Source organism: Anomaloglossus baeobatrachus, unplaced genomic scaffold (genome assembly GCF_048569485.1).
Source record: "Anomaloglossus baeobatrachus isolate aAnoBae1 unplaced genomic scaffold, aAnoBae1.hap1 Scaffold_32, whole genome shotgun sequence".
Classification (NCBI taxonomy): Eukaryota; Metazoa; Chordata; class Amphibia; order Anura; family Aromobatidae; genus Anomaloglossus; species Anomaloglossus baeobatrachus.
The window spans coordinates 391,921-417,091 of NW_027442596.1; positions in this window are offsets into that span (position 1 = coordinate 391,921).

The following is a 25,171-nucleotide window of genomic DNA, read 5'->3' on the forward strand; positions in this document are numbered from 1 at the left end:
AAATTGTTCCTTTGGGGGGTATTGCAATTTTTTGCCATTTTGAAGCGGAATTGTTCCTTTCGGGGGGTATTGCAACTTTTCGGCATTTTGAGGCGAAATTGTTCCTTTGGGGGGGTATTGCAATTTTTTGCCATTTTGAGGCGAAATTGTTACTTTGGGGGGGTATTGCAACTTTTGGCCATTTTGAAGCGAAATTGTTCCTTTCGGGGGGTATTGCAACTTATCGGCATTTTGAGGCGAAATTGTTCCTTTGGGGGGGTATTGCAATTTTTTTTCCATTTTGAGGCGAAATTTTTCCTTTGGGGGGGTATTGCAACTTTTGGCCATATTGAAGCGAAATTGTTCCTTTGGGGGGGTATTACAATTTTTGGATATTTTGAGGCGAAATTGTTCCTTTGGGGGGGTATTGCAATTTATTGCCATTTTGAGGTGAAATTGTTGCTTTGGGGGGGTATTGCAACTTTTGGCCATTTTGAAGCGAAATTGTTCCTTTGGGGGGGTATTGCAACTTTTCGGCATTTTGAGGCGAAATTGTTCCTTTGGGGGGGTATTGCAATTTTTTGACATTTTGAGGTGAAATTGTTCCTTTTGGGGGTATTGCAACTTTTGGCCATTTTGAAGCGAAATTGTTCCTTTCGGGGGGTATTGCAACTTTTCGACATTTTGAGGCGAAATTGTTCCTTTGGGGGGGTATTGCAATTTTTTGCCATTTTGAGGCGAAATTGTTCCTTTGGGGGGGTATTGCAACTTTTGGCCATTTTGAAGTGAAATTGTTCCTTTGGGGGGGTTTTACAATTTTTGGATATTTTGAGGCGAAATTGTTCCTTTGGGGGGGTATTGCAACTTTTGGCCATTTTGAAGCGAAATTGTTCCTTTGGGGGGTATTGCAATTTTTTGCCATTTTGAAGCGGAATTGTTCCTTTCGGGGGGTATTGCAACTTTTCGGCATTTTGAGGCGAAATTGTTCCTTTGGGGGGGTATTGCAATTTTTTGCCATTTTGAGGCGAAATTGTTGCTTTGGGGGGGTATTGCATCTTTTGGCCATTTTGAAGCGAAATTGTTCCTTTCGTGGGGTATTGCAACTTTTCGGCATTTTGAGGCGGAATTGTTCCTTTTGGGGGGTATTGCAACTTTTGGCCATTTTGAAGCGAAATTGTTCCTTTGGGGGGGTATTGCAACTTTTCGGCATTTTGAGGCGAAATTGTTCCTTTGGGGGGGTATTGCAATTTTTTGCCATTTTGAGGCGAAATTGTTCCTTTGGGGGGTATTGCAATTTTTTGCCATTTTGAGGCGAAATTGTTCCTTTGGGGGGGGTATTGCAACTTTTGGCCATTTTGAAGCGAAATTGTTCCTTTGGGGGCGTATTGCAACTTTTGGCCATTTATAAGCGAAATTGTTCCTTTCGGGGGGTATTGCAACTTTTCGGCATTTTGAAGCGAAATTGTTCCTTTGGGGGGGTATTGCAACTTTTGGCCATTTTGAAGCGAAATTGTTCCTTTGGGGGGGTATTGCAACTTTTCAGCATTTTGAGGCGAAATTGTTCCTTTGGGGGGGTATTGCAATTTTTTTTCATTTTGAGGCGAAATTTTTCCTTTGGGAGCGTATTGCAACTTTTGGCCATTTAGAAGCGAAATTGATCCTTTGGGGGGGTATTGCAACTTTTCGGCATTTTGAGGCGAAATTGTTCCTTTGGGGGGGTATTGCAATTTTTTTCCATTTTGAGGTGAAATTGTTGCTTTGGGGGGGTATTGCATCTTTTGGACATTTTGGAGTGAAATTGTTCCTTTGGGGGGTATTGCAATTTTTTGCCATTTTGAGGCGAAATTGTTCCTTTGGGGGGGTATTGCAACTTTTGGCCATTTTGAAGCGAAATTGTTCCTTTGGGGGGGTATTGCAACTTTTCGGCATTTTGAGGTGAAATTGTTCCTTTGGGGGGGTATTGCAACTTTTCGGCATTTTGAGGCGAAATTGATCCTTTGAGGGGGGTATTGCAATTTTTTGCCATTTTGAGGCGAAAATGTTCCTTTGGGGGGGTATTGCAACTTTTGGCCATTTTAAAGTGAAATTGTTCCTTTGAGGGGGGTATTGCAAATTTTTGCCATTTTGAGGCGAAATTGTTCCTTTGGGGGGGTATTGCAACTTTTGGCCATTTTAAAGTGAAATTGTTCCTTTGGGGTGGTATTGCAATTTTTTGCCATTTTGAGGCGAAATGGTTCCTTTGGGGGGGTATTGCATCTTTTGGCCATTTTAAAGTGAAATTGTTCCTTTGGGGGGTATTGCAACTTTTGGCCATTTTGAAGCGAAATTGTTCCTTTGGGTGGGTATTGCAACTTTTGGCCATTTTGAAGCGAAATTGTTCCTTTGGGGGGGTATTGCAACTTTACGGCATTTTGAGGCGAAATTGTTCCTTTGGGGGGCATTGCAATTTTTTTTTCGTTTTGAGGCGAAATTGTTCCTTTGGGGGGGTATTGCAACTTTTGGCCATTTTGAAGCGAAATTGTTCCTTTCGGGGGGGTATTGCAACTTTTCGGCATTTTGAAGCGAAATTGTTCTTTTGGGGTGGTATTGCAATTTTTTGCCATTTTGAAACGAAATTGTTCCTTTGGGGGGGTATTGCAACTTTTGGCCATTTTGAAGCGAAATTGTTCCTTTGGGGGGGTATTGCAACTTTTCGGCATTTTGAGGCGAAATTGTTCCTTTGGGGGGTATTGCAATTTTTTGCCATTTTGAGGCGAAATTGTTCCTTTGGGGGGTATTGCAACTTTTGGCCATTTTGAAGCGAAATTGTTCCTTTGGGGGGGTATTGCAACTTTTGGCCATTTTGAAGCGAAATTGTTCCTTTGGGGGGGTATTGCAACTTTTCAGCATTTTGAGGCGAAATTGTTCCTTTGGGGGGGTATTGCAATTTTTTGCCATTTTGAGGTGAAATTGTTCCTTTGGGGGGGTATTGCAACTTTTGGCCATTTTGAAGCGAAATTGTTCCTTTGGGGGGGTATTGCAACTTTTCGGCATTTTGAGGCAAAATTGTTCCTTTGGGGGGGTATTGCAATTTTTTGCCATTTTGAGGCGAAATTGTTCCTTTCGGGGGTATTGCAATTTTTTGCCATTTTGAGGCGAAATTGTTCCTTTGGGGGGGTATTGCAACTTTTGGCCATTTTGAAGCGAAATTGTTCCTTTGGGGGGGTATTGCAACTTTTGGCCATTTTGAAGCGAAATTGTTCCTTTCGGGGGGTATTGCAACTTTTCGGCATTTTGAGGCGAAATTGTTCCTTTGGGGGGGGTATTGCAATTTTTTTTTCATTTTGAGGCGAAATTTTTCCTTTGGGGGGGTATTGCAACTTTTGGCCATTTTGAAGCGAAATTGTTCCTTTGGGTGGGTATTGCAACTTTTCGGCATTTTGAGGCGAAATTGTTCTTTTGGGGGGGTATTGCAATTTTTTGCCATTTTGAGGCGAAATTGTTCCTTTGGGGGGGTATTGCAACTTTTGGCCATTTTGAAGCGAAATTGTTCCTTTCGAGGGGTATTGCAACTTTTCGGCATTTTGAGGCGAAATTGTTCCTTTGGGGGGGTATTGCAAGTTTTGGCCATTTTGAAGTGAAATTGTTCCTTTGGGGGGGTATTTTAATTTTTTGCCATTTTGAGGCGAAATTGTTCCTTTGGGGGGTATTGCAACTTTTGGCCATATTGAAGCGAAATTGTTCCTTTGGGGGGTATTACAATTTTTGGATATTTTGAGGCGAAATTGTTCCTTTGGGGGGGTATTGCAATTTTTTGCCATTTTGAGGTGAAATTGTTGCTTTGGGGGGGTATTGCAATTTTTTGCCATTTTGAGGAGAAATTGTTCCTTTGGGGGGGTATTGCAACTTTTGGCCATTTTGAAGCGAAATTGTTCCTTTGGGGGGGTATTGCAACTTTTCGTCATTTTGAGGCGAAATTGTTCCTTTGGGGGGGTATTGCAACTTTTCGGCATTTTGAGGCGAAATTGTTCCTTTGGGGGGGTATTGCAATTTTTTGCCATTTTGAGGTGAAATTGTTCCTTTGGGGGGTATTGCAACTTTTGGCCATTTTGAAGCGAAATTGTTCCTTTCGGGGGGTATTGCAACTTTTCGGCATTTTGAGGCGAAATTGTTCCTTTTGGGGGGTATTGCAACTTTTTGCCATTTTGAAGCGAAATTGTTCCTTTCGGGGGGTATTGCAACTTTTCGGCATTTTGAGGCGAAATTGTTCCTTTGGGGGGGTATTGCAATTTTTTGCCATTTTGAGGAGAAATTGTTCCTTTGGGGGGGTATTGCAACTTTTGGCCATTTTGAAGCGAAATTGTTCCTTTGGGGGGGTTTTACAATTTTTGGATATTTTGAGGCGCAATTGTTCCTCTGGGGGGGTATTGCAATTTTTTGCCATTTTGAGGTGAAATTGTTGCTTTGGGGGGGTATTGCATCTTTTGGCCATTTTAAAGCGAAATTGATCCTTTCGGGGGGTATTGCAACTTTTCGGCATTTTGAGGTGAAATTGTTCCTTTGGGGCGGTATTGCAATTTTTTGCCATTTTGAGGCGAAATTGTTCCTTTGGGAGGGTATTGCAACTTTTGGCCATTTTGAAGCGAAATTGTTCCTTTCGGGGGGTATTGCAACTTTTCGGCATTTTGAGGCGAAATTGTTCCTTTGGGGGGGTATTGCAACTTTTGGCCATTTTGAAGCGAAATTGTTCCTTTCGGGGGGTATTGCAATTTTTTGCCATTTTGAAGCGAAATTGTTCCTTTCGAGGGGTATTGCAATTTTTTGCCATTTTGTGGCGATATTGTTCCTTTGGGGGGGTATTGCAACTTTTGGCCATTTTGAAGCGAAATTGTTCCTTTGGAGGGGTATTGCAATTTTTTGCCATTTTGAGGCAAAATTGTTCCTTTGGGGGGGTATTGCAACTTTTGGCCATTTTGAAGCGAAATTGTTCCTTTCGGGGGGTATTGCAACTTTTCGGCATTTTGAGGCGAAATTGTTCCTTTGGGGGGTATTGCAATTTTTTTTCCATTTTGAGGCGAAAATGTTCCTTTGGGGGGGTATTGCAACTTTTGGCCATTTTGAAGCGAAATTGTACCTTTTGGGGGGGTATTGCAACTTTTCGGCATTTTGAAGCGAAATTGTTCCTTTGGGGGGGTATTGCAATTTTTTGCCATTTTGAGGCGAAATTGTTCCATTGGGGGGGGTATTGCAACTTTTGGCCATTTTGAAGCGAAATTGTACCTTTTGGGGGGGTATTGCAACTTTTCGGCATTTTGAAGCGAAATTGTTCCTTTGGGGGGTATTGCAATTTTTTGCCATTTTGAGGCGAAATTGTTCCTTTGGGGGGGTATTGCAACTTTTGGCCATTTTGAAGCGAAATTGTTCCTTTGGGGGGGTATTGCAATTTTTTGCCATTTTGAGGCGAAATTGTTCCTTTGGGGGGGTATTGCAGCTTTTGGCCATTTTGAAGCGAAATTGTTCCTTTCGGGGGGTATTGCAACTTTTCGGCATTTTGAGGCGAAATTGTTCCTTTGGGGGGGTATTGCAATTTTTTTCCATTTTGAGGCGAAATTGTTGCTTTGGGGGGGTATTGCATCTTTTGGCCATTTTGAAGTGAAATTGTTCCTTTGGGGGTATTGCAATTTTTTGCCATTTTGAGGCGAAATTGTTCCTTTGGGGGGTATTGCAACTTTTGGCCATTTTGAAGCGAAATTGTTCCTTTGGGGGGGTATTGCAACTTTTGGCCATTTTGAAGCGAAATTGTTCCTTTGGGGGGGTATTGCAACTTTTCGGCATTTTGAGGCGAAATTGTTCCTTTGGGGGGGTATTGCAACTTTTCGTCATTTTGAGGCGAAATTGTTCCTTTGGGGGGGTATTGCAATTTTTTGCCATTTTGAGGTGAAATTGTTCCTTTGGGGGGGTATTGCAACTTTTGGCCATTTTGAAGTGAAATTGTTCCTTTCGGGGGGTATTGCAACTTTTCGGCATTTTGAGGCGAAATTGTTCCTTTGGGGGGGTATTGCAATTTTTTTTCATTTTGAGGCGAAATTTTTCCTTTGGGGGGGTATTGCAACTTTTGGCCATTTTGAAGCGAAATTGTTCCTTTGGGGGGGTATTGCAACTTTTCTGCATTTTGAGGCAAAATTGTTCCTTTGGTGGGGTATTGCAATTTTTTGCCATTTTGAGGCGAAATTGTTCCTTTCGGGGGGTTTTGCAACTTTTCGGCATTTTGAGGCGAAATTGTTCCTTTCGGGGGGTATTGCAACTTTTCGGCAATTTGAGGCGAAATTGTTCCTTTGGGAGGGTATTGCAATTTTTTGCCATTTTAAGGCGAAATTGTTCCTTTGGGGGGGTATTGCAACTTTTGGCCATTTTGAAGCGAAATTGTTCCTTTCGGGGGTATTGCAACTTTTGGCCATTTTGAAGCGAAATTGTTCCTTTCGGGGGTATTGCAACTTTTCGGCATTTTGAGTCGAAATTGTTCCTTTGGGGGGGTATTGCAAATTTTTTTTCATTTTGAGGCGAAATTGTTCCTTTGGGGGGTATTGCAACTTTTGGCCATTTTGAAGCGAAATTGTTCCTTTGGGGGGGTGTTGCAATTTTTTGCCATTTTGTGGCGAAATTGTTCCTTTGGGGGGGTATTGCAACTTTTGGCCATTTTGAAGCGAAATTGTTCCTTTGGAGGGGTATTGCAATTTTTTGCCATTTTGAGGCAAAATTGTTCCTTTGGGGGGGTATTGCAACTTTTGGCCATTTTGAAGCGAAATTGTTCCTTTCGGGGGGTATTGCAACTTTTCGGCATTTTGAGGCGAAATTGTTCCTTTGGGGGGGTATTGCAATTTTTTTTCCATTTTGAGGCGAAAATGTTCCTTTGGGGGGGTATTGCAACTTTTGGCCATTTTGAAGCGAAATTGTACCTTTTGGGGGGGTATTGCAACTTTTCGGCATTTTGAAGCGAAATTGTTCCTTTGGGGGGGTATTGCAATTTTTTGCCATTTTGAGGCGAAATTGTTCCATTGGGGGGGTATTGCAACTTTTGGCCATTTTGAAGCGAAATTGTACCTTTTGGGGGGGTATTGCAACTTTTCGGCATTTTGAAGCGAAATTGTTCCTTTGGGGGGTATTGCAATTTTTTGCCATTTTGAGGCGAAATTGTTCCTTTGGGGGGGTATTGCAACTTTTGGCCATTTTGAAGCGAAATTGTTCCTTTGGGGGGGTATTGCAATTTTTTGCCATTTTGAGGCGAAATTGTTCCTTTGGGGGGGTATTGCAACTTTTGGCCATTTTGAAGTGAAATTGTTCCTTTCGGGGGGTATTGCAACTTTTCGGCATTTTGAGGCGAAATTGTTCCTTTGGGGGGGTATTGCAATTTTTTTTCATTTTGAGGCGAAATTTTTCCTTTGGGGGGGTATTGCAACTTTTCGGCATTTTGAGGCAAAATTGTTCCTTTGGTGGGGTATTGCAATTTTTTGCCATTTTGAGGCGAAATTGTTCCTTTCGGGGGTATTGCAATTTTTTGCCATTTTGAGGCGAAATTGTTCCTTTGGGGGGGTATTGCAACTTTTGGCCATTTTGAAGCGAAATTCTTCCTTTGGGGGGTATTGCAACTTTTGGCCATTTTGAAGCGAAATTGTTCCTTTCGGGGGGTTTTGCAACTTTTCGGCATTTTGAGGCGAAATTGTTCCTTTGGGGGGGGTATTGCAATTTTTTTCCATTTTGAGGCGAAATTGTTGCTTTGGGGGGGTATTGCATCTTTTGGCCATTTTGAAGTGAAATTGTTCCTTTGGGGGTATTGCAATTTTTTGCCATTTTGAGGCGAAATTGTTCCTTTGGGGGGTATTGCAACTTTTGGCCATTTTGAAGCGAAATTGTTCCTTTGGGGGGGTATTGCAACTTTTGGCCATTTTGAAGCGAAATTGTTCCTTTGGGGGGGTATTGCAACTTTTCGGCATTTTGAGGCGAAATTGTTCCTTTGGGGGGGTATTGCAACTTTTCGGCATTTTGAGGCGAAATTGTTCCTTTGGGGGGGTATTGCAATTTTTTGCCATTTTGAGGTGAAATTGTTCCTTTGGGGGGGTATTGCAACTTTTGGCCATTTTGAAGTGAAATTGTTCCTTTCGGGGGGTATTGCAACTTTTCGGCATTTTGAGGCGAAATTGTTCCTTTGGGGGGGTATTGCAATTTTTTTTCATTTTGAGGCGAAATTTTTCCTTTGGGGGGGTATTGCAACTTTTGGCCATTTTGAAGCGAAATTGTTCCTTTGGGGGGGTATTGCAACTTTTCTGCATTTTGAGGCAAAATTGTTCCTTTGGTGGGGTATTGCAATTTTTTGCCATTTTGAGGCGAAATTGTTCCTTTCGGGGGGTTTTGCAACTTTTCGGCATTTTGAGGCGAAATTGTTCCTTTAGGGGGGTATTGCAACTTTTCGGCAATTTGAGGCGAAATTGTTCCTTTGGGAGGGTATTGCAATTTTTTGCCATTTTAAGGCGAAATTGTTCCTTTGGGGGGGTATTGCAACTTTTGGCCATTTTGAAGCGAAATTGTTCCTTTCGGGGGTATTGCAACTTTTGGCCATTTTGAAGCGAAATTGTTCCTTTCGGGGGTATTGCAACTTTTCGGCATTTTGAGTCGAAATTGTTCCTTTGGGGGGTATTGCAACTTTTGGCCATTTTGAAGCGAAATTGTTCCTTTGGGGGGGTGTTGCAATTTTTTGCCATTTTGTGGCGAAATTGTTCCTTTGGGGGGGTATTGCAACTTTTGGCCATTTTGAAGCGAAATTGTTCCTTTGGAGGGGTATTGCAATTTTTTGCCATTTTGAGGCAAAATTGTTCCTTTGGGGGGGTATTGCAACTTTTGGCCATTTTGAAGCGAAATTGTTCCTTTCGGGGGGTATTGCAACTTTTCGGCATTTTGAGGCGAAATTGTTCCTTTGGGGGGGTATTGCAATTTTTTTTCCATTTTGAGGCGAAAATGTTCCTTTGGGGGGGTATTGCAACTTTTGGCCATTTTGAAGCGAAATTGTACCTTTTGGGGGGGTATTGCAACTTTTCGGCATTTGGAAGCGAAATTGTTCCTTTGGGGGGGTATTGCAATTTTTTGCCATTTTGAGGCGAAATTGTTCCATTGGGGGGGTATTGCAACTTTTGGCCATTTTGAAGCGAAATTGTACCTTTTGGGGGGTATTGCAACTTTTCGGCATTTTGAAGCGAAATTGTTCCTTTGGGGGGTATTGCAATTTTTTGCCATTTTGAGGCGAAATTGTTCCTTTGGGGGGGTATTGCAACTTTTGGCCATTTTGAAGCGAAATTGTTCCTTTGGGGGGGTATTGCAATTTTTTGCCATTTTGAGGCGAAATTGTTCCTTTGGGGGGGTATTGCAACTTTTGGCCATTTTGAAGTGAAATTGTTCCTTTCGGGGGGTATTGCAACTTTTCGGCATTTTGAGGCGAAATTGTTCCTTTGGGGGGGTATTGCAATTTTTTTTCATTTTGAGGCGAAATTTTTCCTTTGGGGGGGTATTGCAACTTTTCGGCATTTTGAGGCAAAATTGTTCCTTTGGTGGGGTATTGCAATTTTTTGCCATTTTGAGGCGAAATTGTTCCTTTCGGGGGTATTGCAATTTTTTGCCATTTTGAGGCGAAATTGTTCCTTTGGGGGGGTATTGCAACTTTTGGCCATTTTGAAGCGAAATTCTTCCTTTGGGGGGTATTGCAACTTTTGGCCATTTTGAAGCGAAATTGTTCCTTTCGGGGGGTTTTGCAACTTTTCGGCATTTTGAGGCGAAATTGTTCCTTTGGGGGGGGTATTGCAATTTTTTTTTCATTTTGAGGCGAAATTTTTCCTTTGGGGGGGTATTGCAACTTTTGGCCATTTTGAAGCGAAATTGTTCCTTTGGGGGGGTATTGCAACTTTTCGGCATTTTGAGGCGAAATTGTTCTTTTGGGGGGTATTGCAATTTTTTGCCATTTTGAGGCGAAATTGTTCCTTTGGGGGGCATTGCAATTTTTTTTTCGTTTTGAGGCGAAATTTTTCCTTTGGGGGGGTATTGCAACTTTTGGCCATTTTGAAGCGAAATTGTTCCTTTCGGGGGGTATTGCAACTTTTCGGCATTTTGAAGCGAAATTGTTCCTTTGGGGTGGTATTGCAATTTTTTGCCATTTTGAAACGAAATTGTTCCTTTGGGGGGGTATTGCAACTTTTGGCCATTTTGAATCGAAATTGTTCCTTTGGGGGGTATTGCAACTTTTCGGCATTTTGAGGCGAAATTGTTCCTTTGGGGGGTATTGCAATTTTTTCCTATTTTGAGGCGAAATTGTTCCTTTGGGGGGGTATTGCAATTTTTTGCCATTTTGAGGTGAAATTGTTCCTTTGGGGGGGTATTGCAACTTTTGGCCATTTTGAAGCGAAATTGTTCCTTTGGGGGGGTTTTACAATTTTTGGATATTTTCAGGCGAAATTGTTCCTCTGGGGGGGTATTGCAATTTTTTGCCATTTTGAGGTGAAATTGTTGCTTTGGGGGGGTATTGCATCTTTTGGCCATTTTGAAGCGAAATTGTTCCTTTCGGGGGGTATTGCAACTTTTCGGCATTTTGAGGCGAAATTGTTCCTTTGGGGGGGTATTGCAATTTTTTTTCAATTTTGAGGCGAAAATGTTCCTTTGGGGGGGTATTGCAACTTTTGGCCATTTTGAAGCGAAATTGTACCTTTTGGGGGGGTATTGCAACTTTTCGGCATTTGGAAGCGAAATTGTTCCTTTGGGGGGGTATTGCAATTTTTTGCCATTTTGAGGCGAAATTGTTCCATTGGGGGGGTATTGCAACTTTTGGCCATTTTGAAGCGAAATTGTACCTTTTGGGGGGTATTGCAACTTTTCGGCATTTTGAAGCGAAATTGTTCCTTTGGGGGGTATTGCAATTTTTTGCCATTTTGAGGCGAAATTGTTCCTTTGGGGGGGTATTGCAACTTTTGGCCATTTTGAAGCGAAATTGTTCCTTTGGGGGGGTATTGCAATTTTTTGCCATTTTGAGGCGAAATTGTTCCTTTGGGGGGGTATTGCAACTTTTGGCCATTTTGAAGTGAAATTGTTCCTTTCGGGGGGTATTGCAACTTTTCGGCATTTTGAGGCGAAATTGTTCCTTTGGGGGGGTATTGCAATTTTTTTTCATTTTGAGGTGAAATTTTTCCTTTGGGGGGGTATTGCAACTTTTCGGCATTTTGAGGCAAAATTGTTCCTTTGGTGGGGTATTGCAATTTTTTGCCATTTTGAGGCGAAATTGTTCCTTTCGGGGGTATTGCAATTTTTTGCCATTTTGAGGCGAAATTGTTCCTTTGGGGGGGTATTGCAACTTTTGGCCATTTTGAAGCGAAATTCTTCCTTTGGGGGGTATTGCAACTTTTGGCCATTTTGAAGCGAAATTGTTCCTTTCGGGGGGTTTTGCAACTTTTCGGCATTTTGAGGCGAAATTGTTCCTTTGGGGGGGGTATTGCAATTTTTTTTTCATTTTGAGGCGAAATTTTTCCTTTGGGGGGGTATTGCAACTTTTGGCCATTTTGAAGCGAAATTGTTCCTTTGGGGGGGTATTGCAACTTTTCGGCATTTTGAGGCGAAATTGTTCTTTTGGGGGGTATTGCAATTTTTTGCCATTTTGAGGCGAAATTGTTCCTTTGGGGGGCATTGCAATTTTTTTTTCGTTTTGAGGCGAAATTTTTCCTTTGGGGGGGTATTGCAACTTTTGGCCATTTTGAAGCGAAATTGTTCCTTTCGGGGGGTATTGCAACTTTTCGGCATTTTGAAGCGAAATTGTTCCTTTGGGGTGGTATTGCAATTTTTTGCCATTTTGAAACGAAATTGTTCCTTTGGGGGGGTATTGCAACTTTTGGCCATTTTGAATCGAAATTGTTCCTTTGGGGGGTATTGCAACTTTTCGGCATTTTGAGGCGAAATTGTTCCTTTGGGGGGTATTGCAATTTTTTCCTATTTTGAGGCGAAATTGTTCCTTTGGGGGGGTATTGCAATTTTTTGCCATTTTGAGGTGAAATTGTTCCTTTGGGGGGGTATTGCAACTTTTGGCCATTTTGAAGCGAAATTGTTCCTTTGGGGGGGTTTTACAATTTTTGGATATTTTCAGGCGAAATTGTTCCTCTGGGGGGGTATTGCAATTTTTTGCCATTTTGAGGTGAAATTGTTGCTTTGGGGGGGTATTGCATCTTTTGGCCATTTTGAAGCGAAATTGATCCTTTCGGGGGGTATTGCAACTTTTCGGCATTTTGAGGTGAAATTGTTCCTTTGGGGGGGTATTGCAATTTTTTGCCATTTTGAGGCGAAATTGTTCCTTTGGGAGGGTATTGCAACTTTTGGCCATTTTGAAGCGAAATTGTTCCTTTCGGGGGGTATTGCAACTTTTCGGCATTTTGAGGCGAAATTGTTCCTTTGGGGGGGTATTGCAACTTTTGGCCATTTTGAAGCGAAATTGTTCCTTTCGGGGGGTATTGCAATTTTTTGCCATTTTGAAGCGAAATTGTTCCTTTCGGGGGGTATTGCAATTTTTTGCCATTTTGTGGCGAAATTGTTCCTTTGGGGGGGTATTGCAACTTTTGGCCATTTTGAAGCGAAATTGTTCCTTTGGAGGGGTATTGCAATTTTTTGCCATTTTGAGGCAAAATTGTTCCTTTGGGGGGGTATTGCAACTTTTGGCCATTTTGAAGCGAAATTGTTCCTTTCGGGGGGTATTGCAACTTTTTGGCATTTTGAGGCGAAATTGTTCCTTTGGGGGGGTATTGCAATTTTTTTTCCATTTTGAGGCGAAAATGTTCCTTTGGGGGGGTATTGCAACTTTTGGCCATTTTGAAGCGAAATTGTACCTTTTGGGGGGGTATTGCAACTTTTCGGCATTTTGAAGCGAAATTGTTCCTTTGGGGGGGTATTGCAGTTTTTTGCCATTTTGAGGCGAAATTGTTCCATTGGGGGGGTATTGCAACTTTTGGCCATTTTGAAGCGAAATTGTACCTTTTGGGGGGGTATTGCAACTTTTCGGCATTTTGAAGCGAAATTGTTCCTTTGGGGGGTATTGCAATTTTTTGCCATTTTGAGGCGAAATTGTTCCTTTGGGGGGGTATTGCAACTTTTGGCCATTTTGAAGCGAAATTGTTCCTTTGGGGGGGTATTGCAATTTTTTGCCATTTTGAGGCGAAATTGTTCCTTTGGGGGGGTATTGCAGCTTTTGGCCATTTTGAAGCGAAATTGTTCCTTTCGGGGGGTATTGCAACTTTTCGGCATTTTGAGGCGAAATTGTTCCTTTGGGGGGGTATTGCAATTTTTTTCCATTTTGAGGCGAAATTGTTGCTTTGGGGGGGTATTGCATCTTTTGGCCATTTTGAAGTGAAATTGTTCCTTTGGGGGTATTGCAATTTTTTGCCATTTTGAGGCGAAATTGTTCCTTTGGGGGGTATTGCAACTTTTGGCCATTTTGAAGCGAAATTGTTCCTTTGGGGGGGTATTGCAACTTTTGGCCATTTTGAAGCGAAATTGTTCCTTTGGGGGGGTATTGCAACTTTTCGGCATTTTGAGGCGAAATTGTTCCTTTGGGGGGGTATTGCAACTTTTCGGCATTTTGAGGCGAAATTGTTCCTTTGGGGGGTATTGCAATTTTTTGCCATTTTGAGGCGAAATTGTTCCTTTGGGGGGGTATTGCAACTTTTGGCCATTTTAAAGTGAAATTGTTCCTTTGAGGGGGGTATTGCAATTTTTTGCCATTTTGAGGCGAAATTGTTCCTTTGGGGGGGTATTGCAACTTTTGGCCATTTTAAAGTGAAATTGTTCCTTTGGAGTGGTATTGCAATTTTTTGCCATTTTGAAGCGAAATTGTTCCTTTCGGGGGGTATTGCAACTTTTCGGCATTTTGAAGCGAAATTGTTCCTTTGGGGGGGTATTGCAACTTTACGGCATTTTGAGGCGAAATTGTTCCTTTGGGGGGTATTGCAATTTTTTGCTATTTTGAGGCCAAATTGTTCCTTTGGGGGGGTATTGCAATTTTTTGCCATTTTGAGGTGAAATTGTTCCTTTGGGGGGGTATTGCAACTTTTGGCCATTTTGAAGTGAAATTGTTCCTTTCGGGGGGTATTGCAACTTTTCGGCATTTTGAGGCGAAATTGTTCCTTTGGGGGGGTATTGCAATTTTTTTTCATTTTGAGGCGAAATTTTTCCTTTGGGGGGGTATTGCAACTTTTGGCCATTTTGAAGCGAAATTGTTCCTTTGGGGGGGTATTGCAACTTTTCTGCATTTTGAGGCAAAATTGTTCCTTTGGTGGGGTATTGCAATTTTTTGCCATTTTGAGGCGAAATTGTTCCTTTCGGGGGGTTTTGCAACTTTTCGGCATTTTGAGGCGAAATTGTTCCTTTCGGGGGGTATTGCAACTTTTCGGCATTTTGAGGCAAAATTGTTCCTTTGGGGGGGTATTGCAACTTTTGGCCATTTTGAAGCGAAATTGTTCCTTTGGGGGGGTATTGCAACTTTTCGGCAATTTGAGGCGAAATTGTTCCTTTGGGAGGGTATTGCAATTTTTTGCCATTTTAAGGCGAAATTGTTCCTTTGGGGGGGTATTGCATCTTTTGGCCATTTTGAAGCGAAATTGTTCCTTTCGGGGGTATTGCAACTTTTGGCCATTTTGAAGCGAAATTGTTCCTTTCGGGGGTATTGCAACTTTTCGGCATTTTGAGTCGAAATTGTTCCTTTGGGGGGGTATTGCAAATTTTTTTTCATTTTGAGGCGAAATTGTTCCTTTGGGGGGTATTGCAACTTTTGGCCATTTTGAAGCGAAATTGTTCCTTTGGGGGGGTGTTGCAATTTTTTGCCATTTTGTGGCGAAATTGTTCCTTTGGGGGGGTATTGCAATTTTTTTTCCATTTTGAGGCGAAAATGTTCCTTTGGGGGGGTATTGCAAATTTTTTTTCATTTTGAGGCGAAATTGTTCCTTTGGGGGGTATTGCAACTTTTGGCCATTTTGAAGCGAAATTGTTCCTTTGGAGGGGTATTGCAATTTTTTGCCATTTTGAGGCAAAATTGTTCCTTTGGGGGGGTATTGCAACTTTTGACCATTTTGAAGCGAAATTGTTCCTTTCGGGGGGTATTGCAACTTTTCGGCATTTTGAGGCGAAATTGTTCCTTTGGGGGGGTATTGCAATTTTTTTTCCATTTTGAGGCGAAAATGTTCCTTTAGGGGGGTATTGCAACTTTTGGCCATTTTGAAGCGAAATTGTACCTTTTGGGGGGGTATTGCAACTTTTCGGCATTTTGAAGCGAAATTGTTCCTTTGGGGGGGTATTGCAATTTTTTGCCATTTTGAGGCGAAATTGTTCCATTGGGGGGGTATTGCAACTCTTGGCCATTTTGAAGCGAAATTGTACCTTTTGGGGGGGTATTGCAACTTTTCGGCATTTTGAAGCGAAATTGTTCCTTTGGGGGGTATTGCAATTTTTTGCCATTTTGAGGCGAAATTGTTCCTTTGGGGGGGTATTGCAATTTTTTGCCATTTTGAGGCGAAATTGTTCCATTGGGGGGGTATTGCAACTTTTGGCCATTTTGAAGCGAAATTGTACCTTTTGGGGGGGTATTGCAACTTTTCGGCATTTTGAAGCGAAATTGTTCCTTTGGGGGGTATTGCAATTTTTTGCCATTTTGAGGCGAAATTGTTCCTTTGGGGGGTATTGCAACTTTTGGCCATTTTGAAGCGAAATTGTTCCTTTGGGGGGGTATTGCAATTTTTTGCCATTTTGAGGCGAAATTGTTCCTTTGGGGGGGTATTGCAACTTTTGGCCATTTTGAAGTGAAATTGTTCCTTTCGGGGGGTATTGCAACTTTTCGGCATTTTGAGGCGAAATTGTTCCTTTGGGGGGGTATTGCAATTTTTTTTCATTTTGAGGCGAAATTTTTCCTTTGGGGGGGTATTGCAACTTTTCGGCATTTTGAGGCAAAATTGTTCCTTTGGTGGGGTATTGCAATTTTTTGCCATTTTGAGGCGAAATTGTTCCTTTCGGGGGTATTGCAATTTTTTGCCATTTTGAGGCAAAATTGTTCCTTTGGGGGGGTATTGCAACTTTTGGCCATTTTGAAGCGAAATTGTTCCTTTGGGGGGGTATTGCAACTTTTGGCCATTTTGAAGCGAAATTGTTCCTTCCGGGGGTTTTGCAACTTTTCGGCATTTTGAGGCGAAATTGTTCCTTTGGGGGGGTATTGCAATTTTTTTTTCATTTTGAGGCGAAATTTTTCCTTTGGGGGGGTATTGCAACTTTTGGCCATTTTGAAGCGAAATTGTTCCTTTGGGGGGGTATTGCAACTTTTCGGCATTTTGAGGCGAAATTGTTCTTTTGGGGGGTATTGCAATTTTTTGCCATTTTGAGGCGAAATTGTTCCTTTGGGGGGCATTGCAATTTTTTTTTCGTTTTGAGGCGAAATTTTTCCTTTGGGGGGGTATTGCAACTTTTGGCCATTTTGAAGCGAAATTGTTCCTTTCGGGGGGTATTGCAACTTTTCGGCATTTTGAAGCGAAATTGTTCCTTTGGGGTGGTATTGCAATTTTTTGCCATTTTGAAACGAAATTGTTCCTTTGGGGGGGTATTGCAACTTTTGGCCATTTTGAATCGAAATTGTTCCTTTCGGGGGGTATTGCAACTTTTCGGCATTTTGAGGCGAAATTGTTCCTTTGGGGGGTATTGCAATTTTTTCCTATTTTGAGGCGAAATTGTTCCTTTGGGGGGGTATTGCAATTTTTTGCCATTTTGAGGTGAAATTGTTCCTTTGGGGGGGTATTGCAACTTTTGGCCATTTTGAAGTGAAATTGTTCCTTTCGGGGGGTATTGCAACTTTTCGGCATTTTGAGGCGAAATTGTTCCTTTGGGGGGGTATTGCAATTTTTTTTCATTTTGAGGCGAAATTTTTCCTTTGGGGGGGTATTGCAACTTTTCGGCATTTTGAGGCAAAATTGTTCCTTTGGTGGGGTATTGCAATTTTTTGCCATTTTGAGGCGAAATTGTTCCTTTCGTGGGTATTGCAATTTTTTGCCATTTTGAGGCGAAATTGTTCCTTTGGGGGGGTATTGCAACTTTTGGCCATTTTGAAGCGAAATTGTTCCTTTGGGGGGGTATTGCAACTTTTGGCCATTTTGAAGCGAAATTGTTCCTTTCGGGGGGTTTTGCAACTTTTCGGCATTTTGAGGCGAAATTGTTCCTTTGGGGGGGTATTGCAATTTTTTTTTTCATTTTGAGGCGAAATTTTTCCTTTGGGGGGGTATTGCAACTTTTGGCCATTTTGAAGCGAAATTGTTCCTTTGGGGGGGTATTGCAACTTTTCGGCATTTTGAGGCGAAATTGTTCTTTTGGGGGGTATTGCAATTTTTTGCCATTTTGAGGCGAAATTGTTCCTTTGGGGGGTATTGCAACTTTTGGCCATTTTGAAGCGAAATTGTTCCTTTCGGGGGGTATTGCAACTTTTCGGCATTTTGAGGCGAAATTGTTCCTTTGGGGGGGTATTGCAAGTTTTGGCCATTTTGAAGTGAAATTGTCCCTTTGGGGGGATATTTTAATTTTTTGCCATTTTGAGGCGAAATTGTTCCTTTGGGGGGGTATTGCAACTTTTGGCCATTTTGAAGCGAAATTGTTCCTTTCGGGGGGTATTGCAACTTATCGGCATTTTGAGGCGAAATTGTTCCTTTGGGGGGGTATTGCAATTTTTTTTCCATTTTGAGGCGAAATTGTTCCTTTGGGGGGGTATTGCAACTTTTGGCCATATTGAAGCGAAATTGTTCCTTTGGGGGGGTATTACAATTTTTGGATATTTTGAGGCGAAATTGTTCCTTGGGGGGGTATTGCAATTTATTGCCATTTTGAGGTGAAATTGTTGCTTTGGGGGGGTATTGCAACTTTTGGCCATTTTGAAGCGAAATTGTTCCTTTGGGGGGGTATTGCAACTTTTCGGCATTTTGAGGCGAAATTGTTCCTTTGGGGGGGTATTGCAATTTTTTGCCATTTTGAGGCGAAATTGTTCCTTTGGGGGGGTATTGCAACTTTTGGCCATTTTGAAGTGAAATTGTTCCTTTGGGGGGGTTTTACAATTTTTGGATATTTTGAGGCGAAATTGTTCCTTTGGGGGGGTATTGCAACTTTTGGCCATTTTGAAGCGAAATTGTTCCTTTGGGGGGTATTGCAATTTTTTGCCATTTTGAAGCGGAATTGTTCCTTTCGGGGGGTATTGCAACTTTTCGGCATTTTGAGGCGAAATTGTTCCTTTGGGGGGGTATTGCAATTTTTTGCCATTTTGAGGCGAAATTGTTACTTTGGGGGGGTATTGCAACTTTTGGCCATTTTGAAGCGAAATTGTTCCTTTCGGGGGGTATTGCAACTTATCGGCATTTTGAGGCGAAATTGTTCCTTTGGGGGGGTATTGCAATTTTTTTTCCATTTTGAGGCGAAATTTTTCCTTTGGGGGGGTATTGCAACTTTTGGCCATATTGAAGCGAAATTGTTCCTTTGGGGGGGTATTACAATTTTTGGATATTTTGAGGCGAAATTGTTCCTTTGGGGGGGTATTGCAATTTATTGCCATTTTGAGGTGAAATTGTTGCTTTGGGGGGGTATTGCAACTTTTGGCCATTTTGAAGCGAAATTGTTCCTTTGGGGGGGTATTGCAACTTTTCGGCATTTTGAGGCGAAATTGTTCCTTTGGGGGGGGTATTGCAATTTTTTGACATTTTGAGGTGAAATTGTTCCTTTGGGGGGTATTGCAACTTTTGGCCATTTTGAAGCGAAATTGTTCCTTTCGGGGGGTATTGCAACTTTTCGACATTTTGAGGCGAAATTGTTCCTTTGGGGGGGTATTGCAATTTTTTGCCATTTTGAGGCGAAATTGTTCCTTTGGGGGGGTATTGCAACTTTTGGCCATTTTGAAGTGAAATTGTTCCTTTGGGGGGGTTTTACAATTTTTGGATATTTTGAGGCGAAATTGTTCCTTTGGGGGGGTATTGCAACTTTTGGCCATTTTGAAGCGAAATTGTTCCTTTGGGGGGTATTGCAATTTTTTGCCATTTTGAAGCGGAATTGTTCCTTTCGGGGGGTATTGCAACTTTTCGGCATTTTGAGGCGAAATTGTTCCTTTGGGGGGGTATTGCAATTTTTTGCCATTTTGAGGCGAAATTGTTGCTTTGGGGGGGTATTGCATCTTTTGGCCATTTTGAAGCGAAATTGTTCCTTTCGTGGGGTATTGCAACTTTTCGGCATTTTGAGGCGGAATTGTTCCTTTTGGGGGGTATTGCAACTTTTGGCCATTTTGAAGCGAAATTGTTCCTTTGGGGGGGTATTGCAACTTTTCGGCATTTTGAGGCGAAATTGTTCCTTTGGGGGGGTATTGCAATTTTTTGCCATTTTGAGGCGAAATTGTTCCTTTGGGGGGTATTGCAATTTTTTGCCATTTTGAGGCGAAATTGTTCCTTTGGGGGGGGTATTGCAACTTTTGGCCATTTTGAAGCGAAATTGTTCCTTTGGGGGCGTATTGCAACTTTTGGCCATTTATAAGCGAAATTGTTCCTTTCGGGGGGTATTGCAACTTTTCGGCATTTTGAAGCGAAATTGTTCCTTTGGGGGGGTATTGCAACTTTTGGCCATTTTGAAGCGAAATTGTTCCTTTGGGGGGGTATTGCAATTTTTTTTCATTTTGAGGCGAAATTTTTCCTTTGGGAGCGTATTGCAACTTTTGGCCATTTAGAAGCGAAATTGATCCTTTGGGGGGGTATTGCAACTTTTCGGCATTTTGAGGCGAAATTGTTCCTTTGGGGGGGTATTGCAATTTTTTGCCATTTTGAGGCGAAATTGTTCCTTTGGGGGGTATTGCAATTTTTTTCCATTTTGAGGTGAAATTGTTGCTTTGGGGGGGTATTGCATCTTTTGGCCATTTTGGAGTGAAATTGTTCCTTTGGGGGGTATTGCAATTTTTTGCCATTTTGAGGCGAAATTGTTCCTTTGGGGGGGTATTGCAACTTTTGGCCATTTTGAAGCGAAATTGTTCCTTTGGGGGGGTATTGCAACTTTTCGGCATTTTGAGGTGAAATTGTTCCTTTGGGGGGGTATTGCAACTTTTCGGCATTTTGAGGCGAAATTGATCCTTTGAGGGGGGTATTGCAATTTTTGCCATTTTGAGGCGAAATTGTTCCTTTGGGGGGTATTGCAACTTTTGGCCATTTTAAAGTGAAATTGTTCCTTTGAGGGGGGTATTGCAAATTTTTGCCATTTTGAGGCGAAATTGTTCCTTTGGGGGGGTATTGCAACTTTTGGCCATTTTAAAGTGAAATTGTTCCTTTGGGGTGGTATTGCAATTTTTTGCCATTTTGAGGCGAAATTGTTCCTTTGGGGGGGTATTGCATCTTTTGGCCATTTTAAAGTGAAATTGTTCCTTTGGGGGGTATTGCAACTTTTGGCCATTTTGAAGCGAAATTGTTCCTTTGGGTGGGTATTGCAACTTTTGGCCATTTTGAAGTGAAATTGTTCCTTTGGGGGGGTATTGCAACTTTACGGCATTTTGAGGCGAAATTGTTCCTTTGGGGGGCATTGCAATTTTTTTTTCGTTTTGAGGCGAAATTGTTCCTTTGGGGGGAAATTGCAACTTTTGGCCATTTTGAAGCGAAATTGTTCCTTTCGGGGGGGTATTGCAACTTTTCGGCATTTTGAAGCGAAATTGTTCCTTTGGGGTGGTATTGCAATTTTTTGCCATTTTGAAACGAAATTGTTCCTTTGGGGGGGTATTGCAACTTTTGGCCATTTTGAAGCGAAATTGTTCCTTTGGGGGGGTATTGCAACTTTTCGGCATTTTGAGGCGAAATTGTTCCTTTGGGGGGTATTGCAATTTTTTGCCATTTTGAGGCAAAATTGTTCCTTTGGGGGGTATTGCAACTTTTGGCCATTTTGAAGCGAAATTGTTCCTTTGGGGGGGTATTGCAACTTTTGGCCATTTTGAAGCGAAATTGTTCCTTTGGGGGGGTATTGCAACTTTTCAGCATTTTGAGGCGAAATTGTTCCTTTGGGGGGGGTATTGCAATTTTTTGCCATTTTGAGGTGAAATTGTTCCTTTGGGGGGGTATTGCAACTTTTGGCCATTTTGAAGCGAAATTGTTCCTTTGGGGGGTATTGCAACTTTTCGGCATTTTGAGGCAAAATTGTTCCTTTGGGGGGGTATTGCAATTTTTTGCCATTTTGAGGCGAAATTGTTCCTTTCGGGGGTATTGCAATTTTTTGCCATTTTGAGGCGAAATTGTTCCTTTGGGGGGGTATTGCAACTTTTGGCCATTTTGAAGCGAAATTGTTCCTTTGGGGGGGTATTGCAACTTTTGGCCATTTTGAAGCGAAATTGTTCCTTTCGGGGGGTATTGCAACTTTTCGGCATTTTGAGGCGAAATTGTTCCTTTGGGGGGGGTATTGCAATTTTTTTTTCATTTTGAGGCGAAATTTTTCCTTTGGGGGGGTATTGCAACTTTTGGCCATTTTGAAGCGAAATTGTTCCTTTCGGGGGCTATTGCAACTTTTCGGCATTTTGAGGCGAAATTGTTCCTTTGGAGGGTATTGCAATTTTTTGCCATTTTGAGGCGAAATTGTTACTTTGGGGGGGGTATTGCAACTTTTGGCCATTTTGAAGCGAAATTGTTCCTTTGGGAGGGTATTGCAACTTTTGGCCATTTAGAAGCGAAATTGATCCTTTGGGGGGGTATTGCAACTTTTCGGCATTTTGAGGCGAAATTGTTCCTTTGGGGGGGTATTGCAATTTTTTGCCATTTTGAGGCGAAATTGTTCCTTTGGGGGGTATTGCAATTTTTTGCCATTTTGAGGTGAAATTGTTGCTTTGGGGGGGTATTGCATCTTTTGGCCATTTTGGAGTGAAATTGTTCCTTTGGGGGGTATTGCAATTTTTTGCCATTTTGAGGCGAAATTGTTCCTTTGGGGGGGTATTGCAACTTTTGGCCATTTTGAAGCGAAATTGTTCCTTTGGGGGGGTATTGCAACTTTTCGGCATTTTGAGGTGAAATTGTTCCTTTGGGGGGGTATTGCAACTTTTCGGCATTTTGAGGCGAAATTGATCCTTTGAGGGGGGTATTGCAATTTTTTGCCATTTTGAGGCGAAATTGTTCCTTTGGGGGGGTATTGCAACTTTTGGCCATTTTAAAGTGAAATTGTTCCTTTGAGGGGGGTATTGCAAATTTTTGCCATTTTGAGGCGAAATTGTTCCTTTGGAGGGTATTGCAATTTTTTGCCATTTTGAGGCGAAATTGTTACTTTGGGGGGGGGTATTGCAACTTTTGGCCATTTTGAAGCGAAATTGTTCCTTTGGGAGGGTATTGCAACTTTTGGCCATTTAGAAGCGAAATTGATCCTTTGGGGGGGTATTGCAACTTTTCGGCATTTTGAGGCGAAATTGTTCCTTTGGGGGGGTATTGCAATTTTTTGCCATTTTGAGGCGAAATTGTTCCTTTGGGGGGTATTGCAATTTTTTGCCATTTTGAGGTGAAATTGTTGCTTTGGGGGGGTATTGCATCTTTTGGCCATTTTGGAGTGAAATTGTTCCTTTGGGGGGTATTGCAATTTTTTGCCATTTTGAGGCGAAATTGTTCCTTTGGGGGGGTATTGCAACTTTTGGCCATTTTGAAGCGAAATTGTTCCTTTGGGGGGGTATTGCAACTTTTCGGCATTTTGAGGTGAAATTGTTCCTTTGGGGGGGTATTGCAACTTTTCGGCATTTTGAGGCGAAATTGATCCTTTGAGGGGGGTATTGCAATTTTTTGCCATTTTGAGGCGAAATTGTTCCTTTGGGGGGGTATTGCAACTTTTGGCCATTTTAAAGTGAAATTGTTCCTTTGAGGGGGGTATTGCAAATTTTTGCCATTTTGAGGCGAAATTGTTCCTTTGGGGGGGTATTGCAACTTTTGGCCATTTTAAAGTGAAATTGTTCCTTTGGGGTGGTATTGCAATTTTTTGCCATTTTGAGGCGAAATTGTTCCTTTGGGAGGGTATTGCATCTTTTGGCCATTTTAAAGTGAAATTGTTCCTTTGGGGGGTATTGCAACTTTTGGCCATTTTGAAGCGAAATTGTTCCTTTGGGGGGGTATTGCAACTTTTGGCCATTTTGAAGCGAAATTGTTCCTTTGGGGGGGTATTGCAACTTTACGGCATTTTGAGGCGAAATTGTTCCTTTGGGGGGCATTGCAATTTTTTTTTCGTTTTGAGGCGAAATTGTTCCTTTGGGGGGGTATTGCAACTTTTGGCCATTTTGAAGCGAAATTGTTCCTTTCGGGGGGGTATTGCAACTTTTCGGCATTTTGAAGCGAAATTGTTCCTTTGGGGTGGTATTGCAATTTTTTGCCATTTTGAAACGAAATTGTTCCTTTGGGGGGGTATTGCAACTTTTGGCCATTTTGAAGCGAAATTGTTCCTTTGGGGGGGTATTGCAACTTTTCGGCATTTTGAGGCGAAATTGTTCCTTTGGGGGGTATTGCAATTTTTTGCCATTTTGAGGCGAAATTGTTCCTTTGGGGGGTATTGCAACTTTTGGCCATTTTGAAGCGAAATTGTTCCTTTGGGGGGGTATTGCAACTTTTGGCCATTTTGAAGCGAAATTGTTCCTTTGGGGGGGTATTGCAACTTTTCAGCATTTTGAGGCGAAATTGTTCCTTTGGGGGGCTATTGCAATTTTTTGCCATTTTGAGGTGAAATTGTTCCTTTGGGGGGGTATTGCAACTTTTGGCCATTTTGAAGCGAAATTGTTCCTTTGGGGGGGTATTGCAACTTTTCGGCATTTTGAGGCAAAATTGTTCCTTTGGGGGGGTATTGCAATTTTTTGCCATTTTGAGGCGAAATTGTTCCTTTCGGGGGTATTGCAATTTTTTGCCATTTTGAGGCGAAATTGTTCCTTTGGGGGGGTATTGCAACTTTTGGCCATTTTGAAGCGAAATTGTTCCTTTGGGGGGGTATTGCAACTTTTGGCCATTTTGAAGCGAAATTGTTCCTTTCGGGGGGTATTGCAACTTTTCGGCATTTTGAGGCGAAATTGTTCCTTTGGGGGGGGGGTATTGCAATTTTTTTTTCATTTTGAGGCGAAATTTTTCCTTTGGGGGGGTATTGCAACTTTTGGCCATTTTAAAGTGAAATTGTTCCTTTGAGGGGGGTATTGCAAATTTTTGCCATTTTGAGGCGAAATTGTTCCTTTGGGGGGGTATTGCAACTTTTGGCCATTTTAAAGTGAAATTGTTCCTTTGGGGTGGTATTGCAATTTTTTGCCATTTTGAGGCGAAATTGTTCCTTTGGGGGGGTATTGCATCTTTTGGCCATTTTAAAGTGAAATTGTTCCTTTGGGGGGTATTGCAACTTTTGGCCATTTTGAAGCGAAATTGTTCCTTTGGGGGGGTATTGCAACTTTTGGCCATTTTAAAGTGAAATTGTTCCTTTGGGGTGGTATTGCAATTTTTTGCCATTTTGAGGCGAAATTGTTCCTTTGGGGGGGTATTGCATCTTTTGGCCATTTTAAAGTGAAATTGTTCCTTTGGGGGGTATTGCAACTTTTGGCCATTTTGAAGCGAAATTGTTCCTTTGGGGGGGTATTGCAACTTTACGGCATTTTGAGGCGAAATTGTTCCTTTGGGGGGCATTGCAATTTTTTTTTTGTTTTGAGGCGAAATTGTTCCTTTGGGGGGGTATTGCAACTTTTGGCCATTTTGAAGCGAAATTGTTCCTTTCGGGGGGGTATTGCAACTTTTCGGCATTTTGAAGCGAAATTGTTCCTTTGGGGTGGTATTGCAATTTTTTGCCATTTTGAAACGAAATTGTTCCTTTGGGGGGGTATTGCAACTTTTGGCCATTTTGAAGCGAAATTGTTCCTTTGGGGGGTATTGCAACTTTTCGGCATTTTGAGGCGAAATTGTTCCTTTGGGGGGTATTGCAATTTTTTGCCATTTTGAGGCGAAATTGTTCCTTTGGGGGGTATTGCAACTTTTGGCCATTTTGAAGCGAAATTGTTCCTTTGGGGGGGTATTGCAACTTTTGGCCATTTTGAAGCGAAATTGTTCCTTTGGGGGAGTATTGCAACTTTTCAGCATTTTGAGGCGAAATTGTTCCTTTGGGGGGGTATTGCAATTTTTTGCCATTTTGAGGT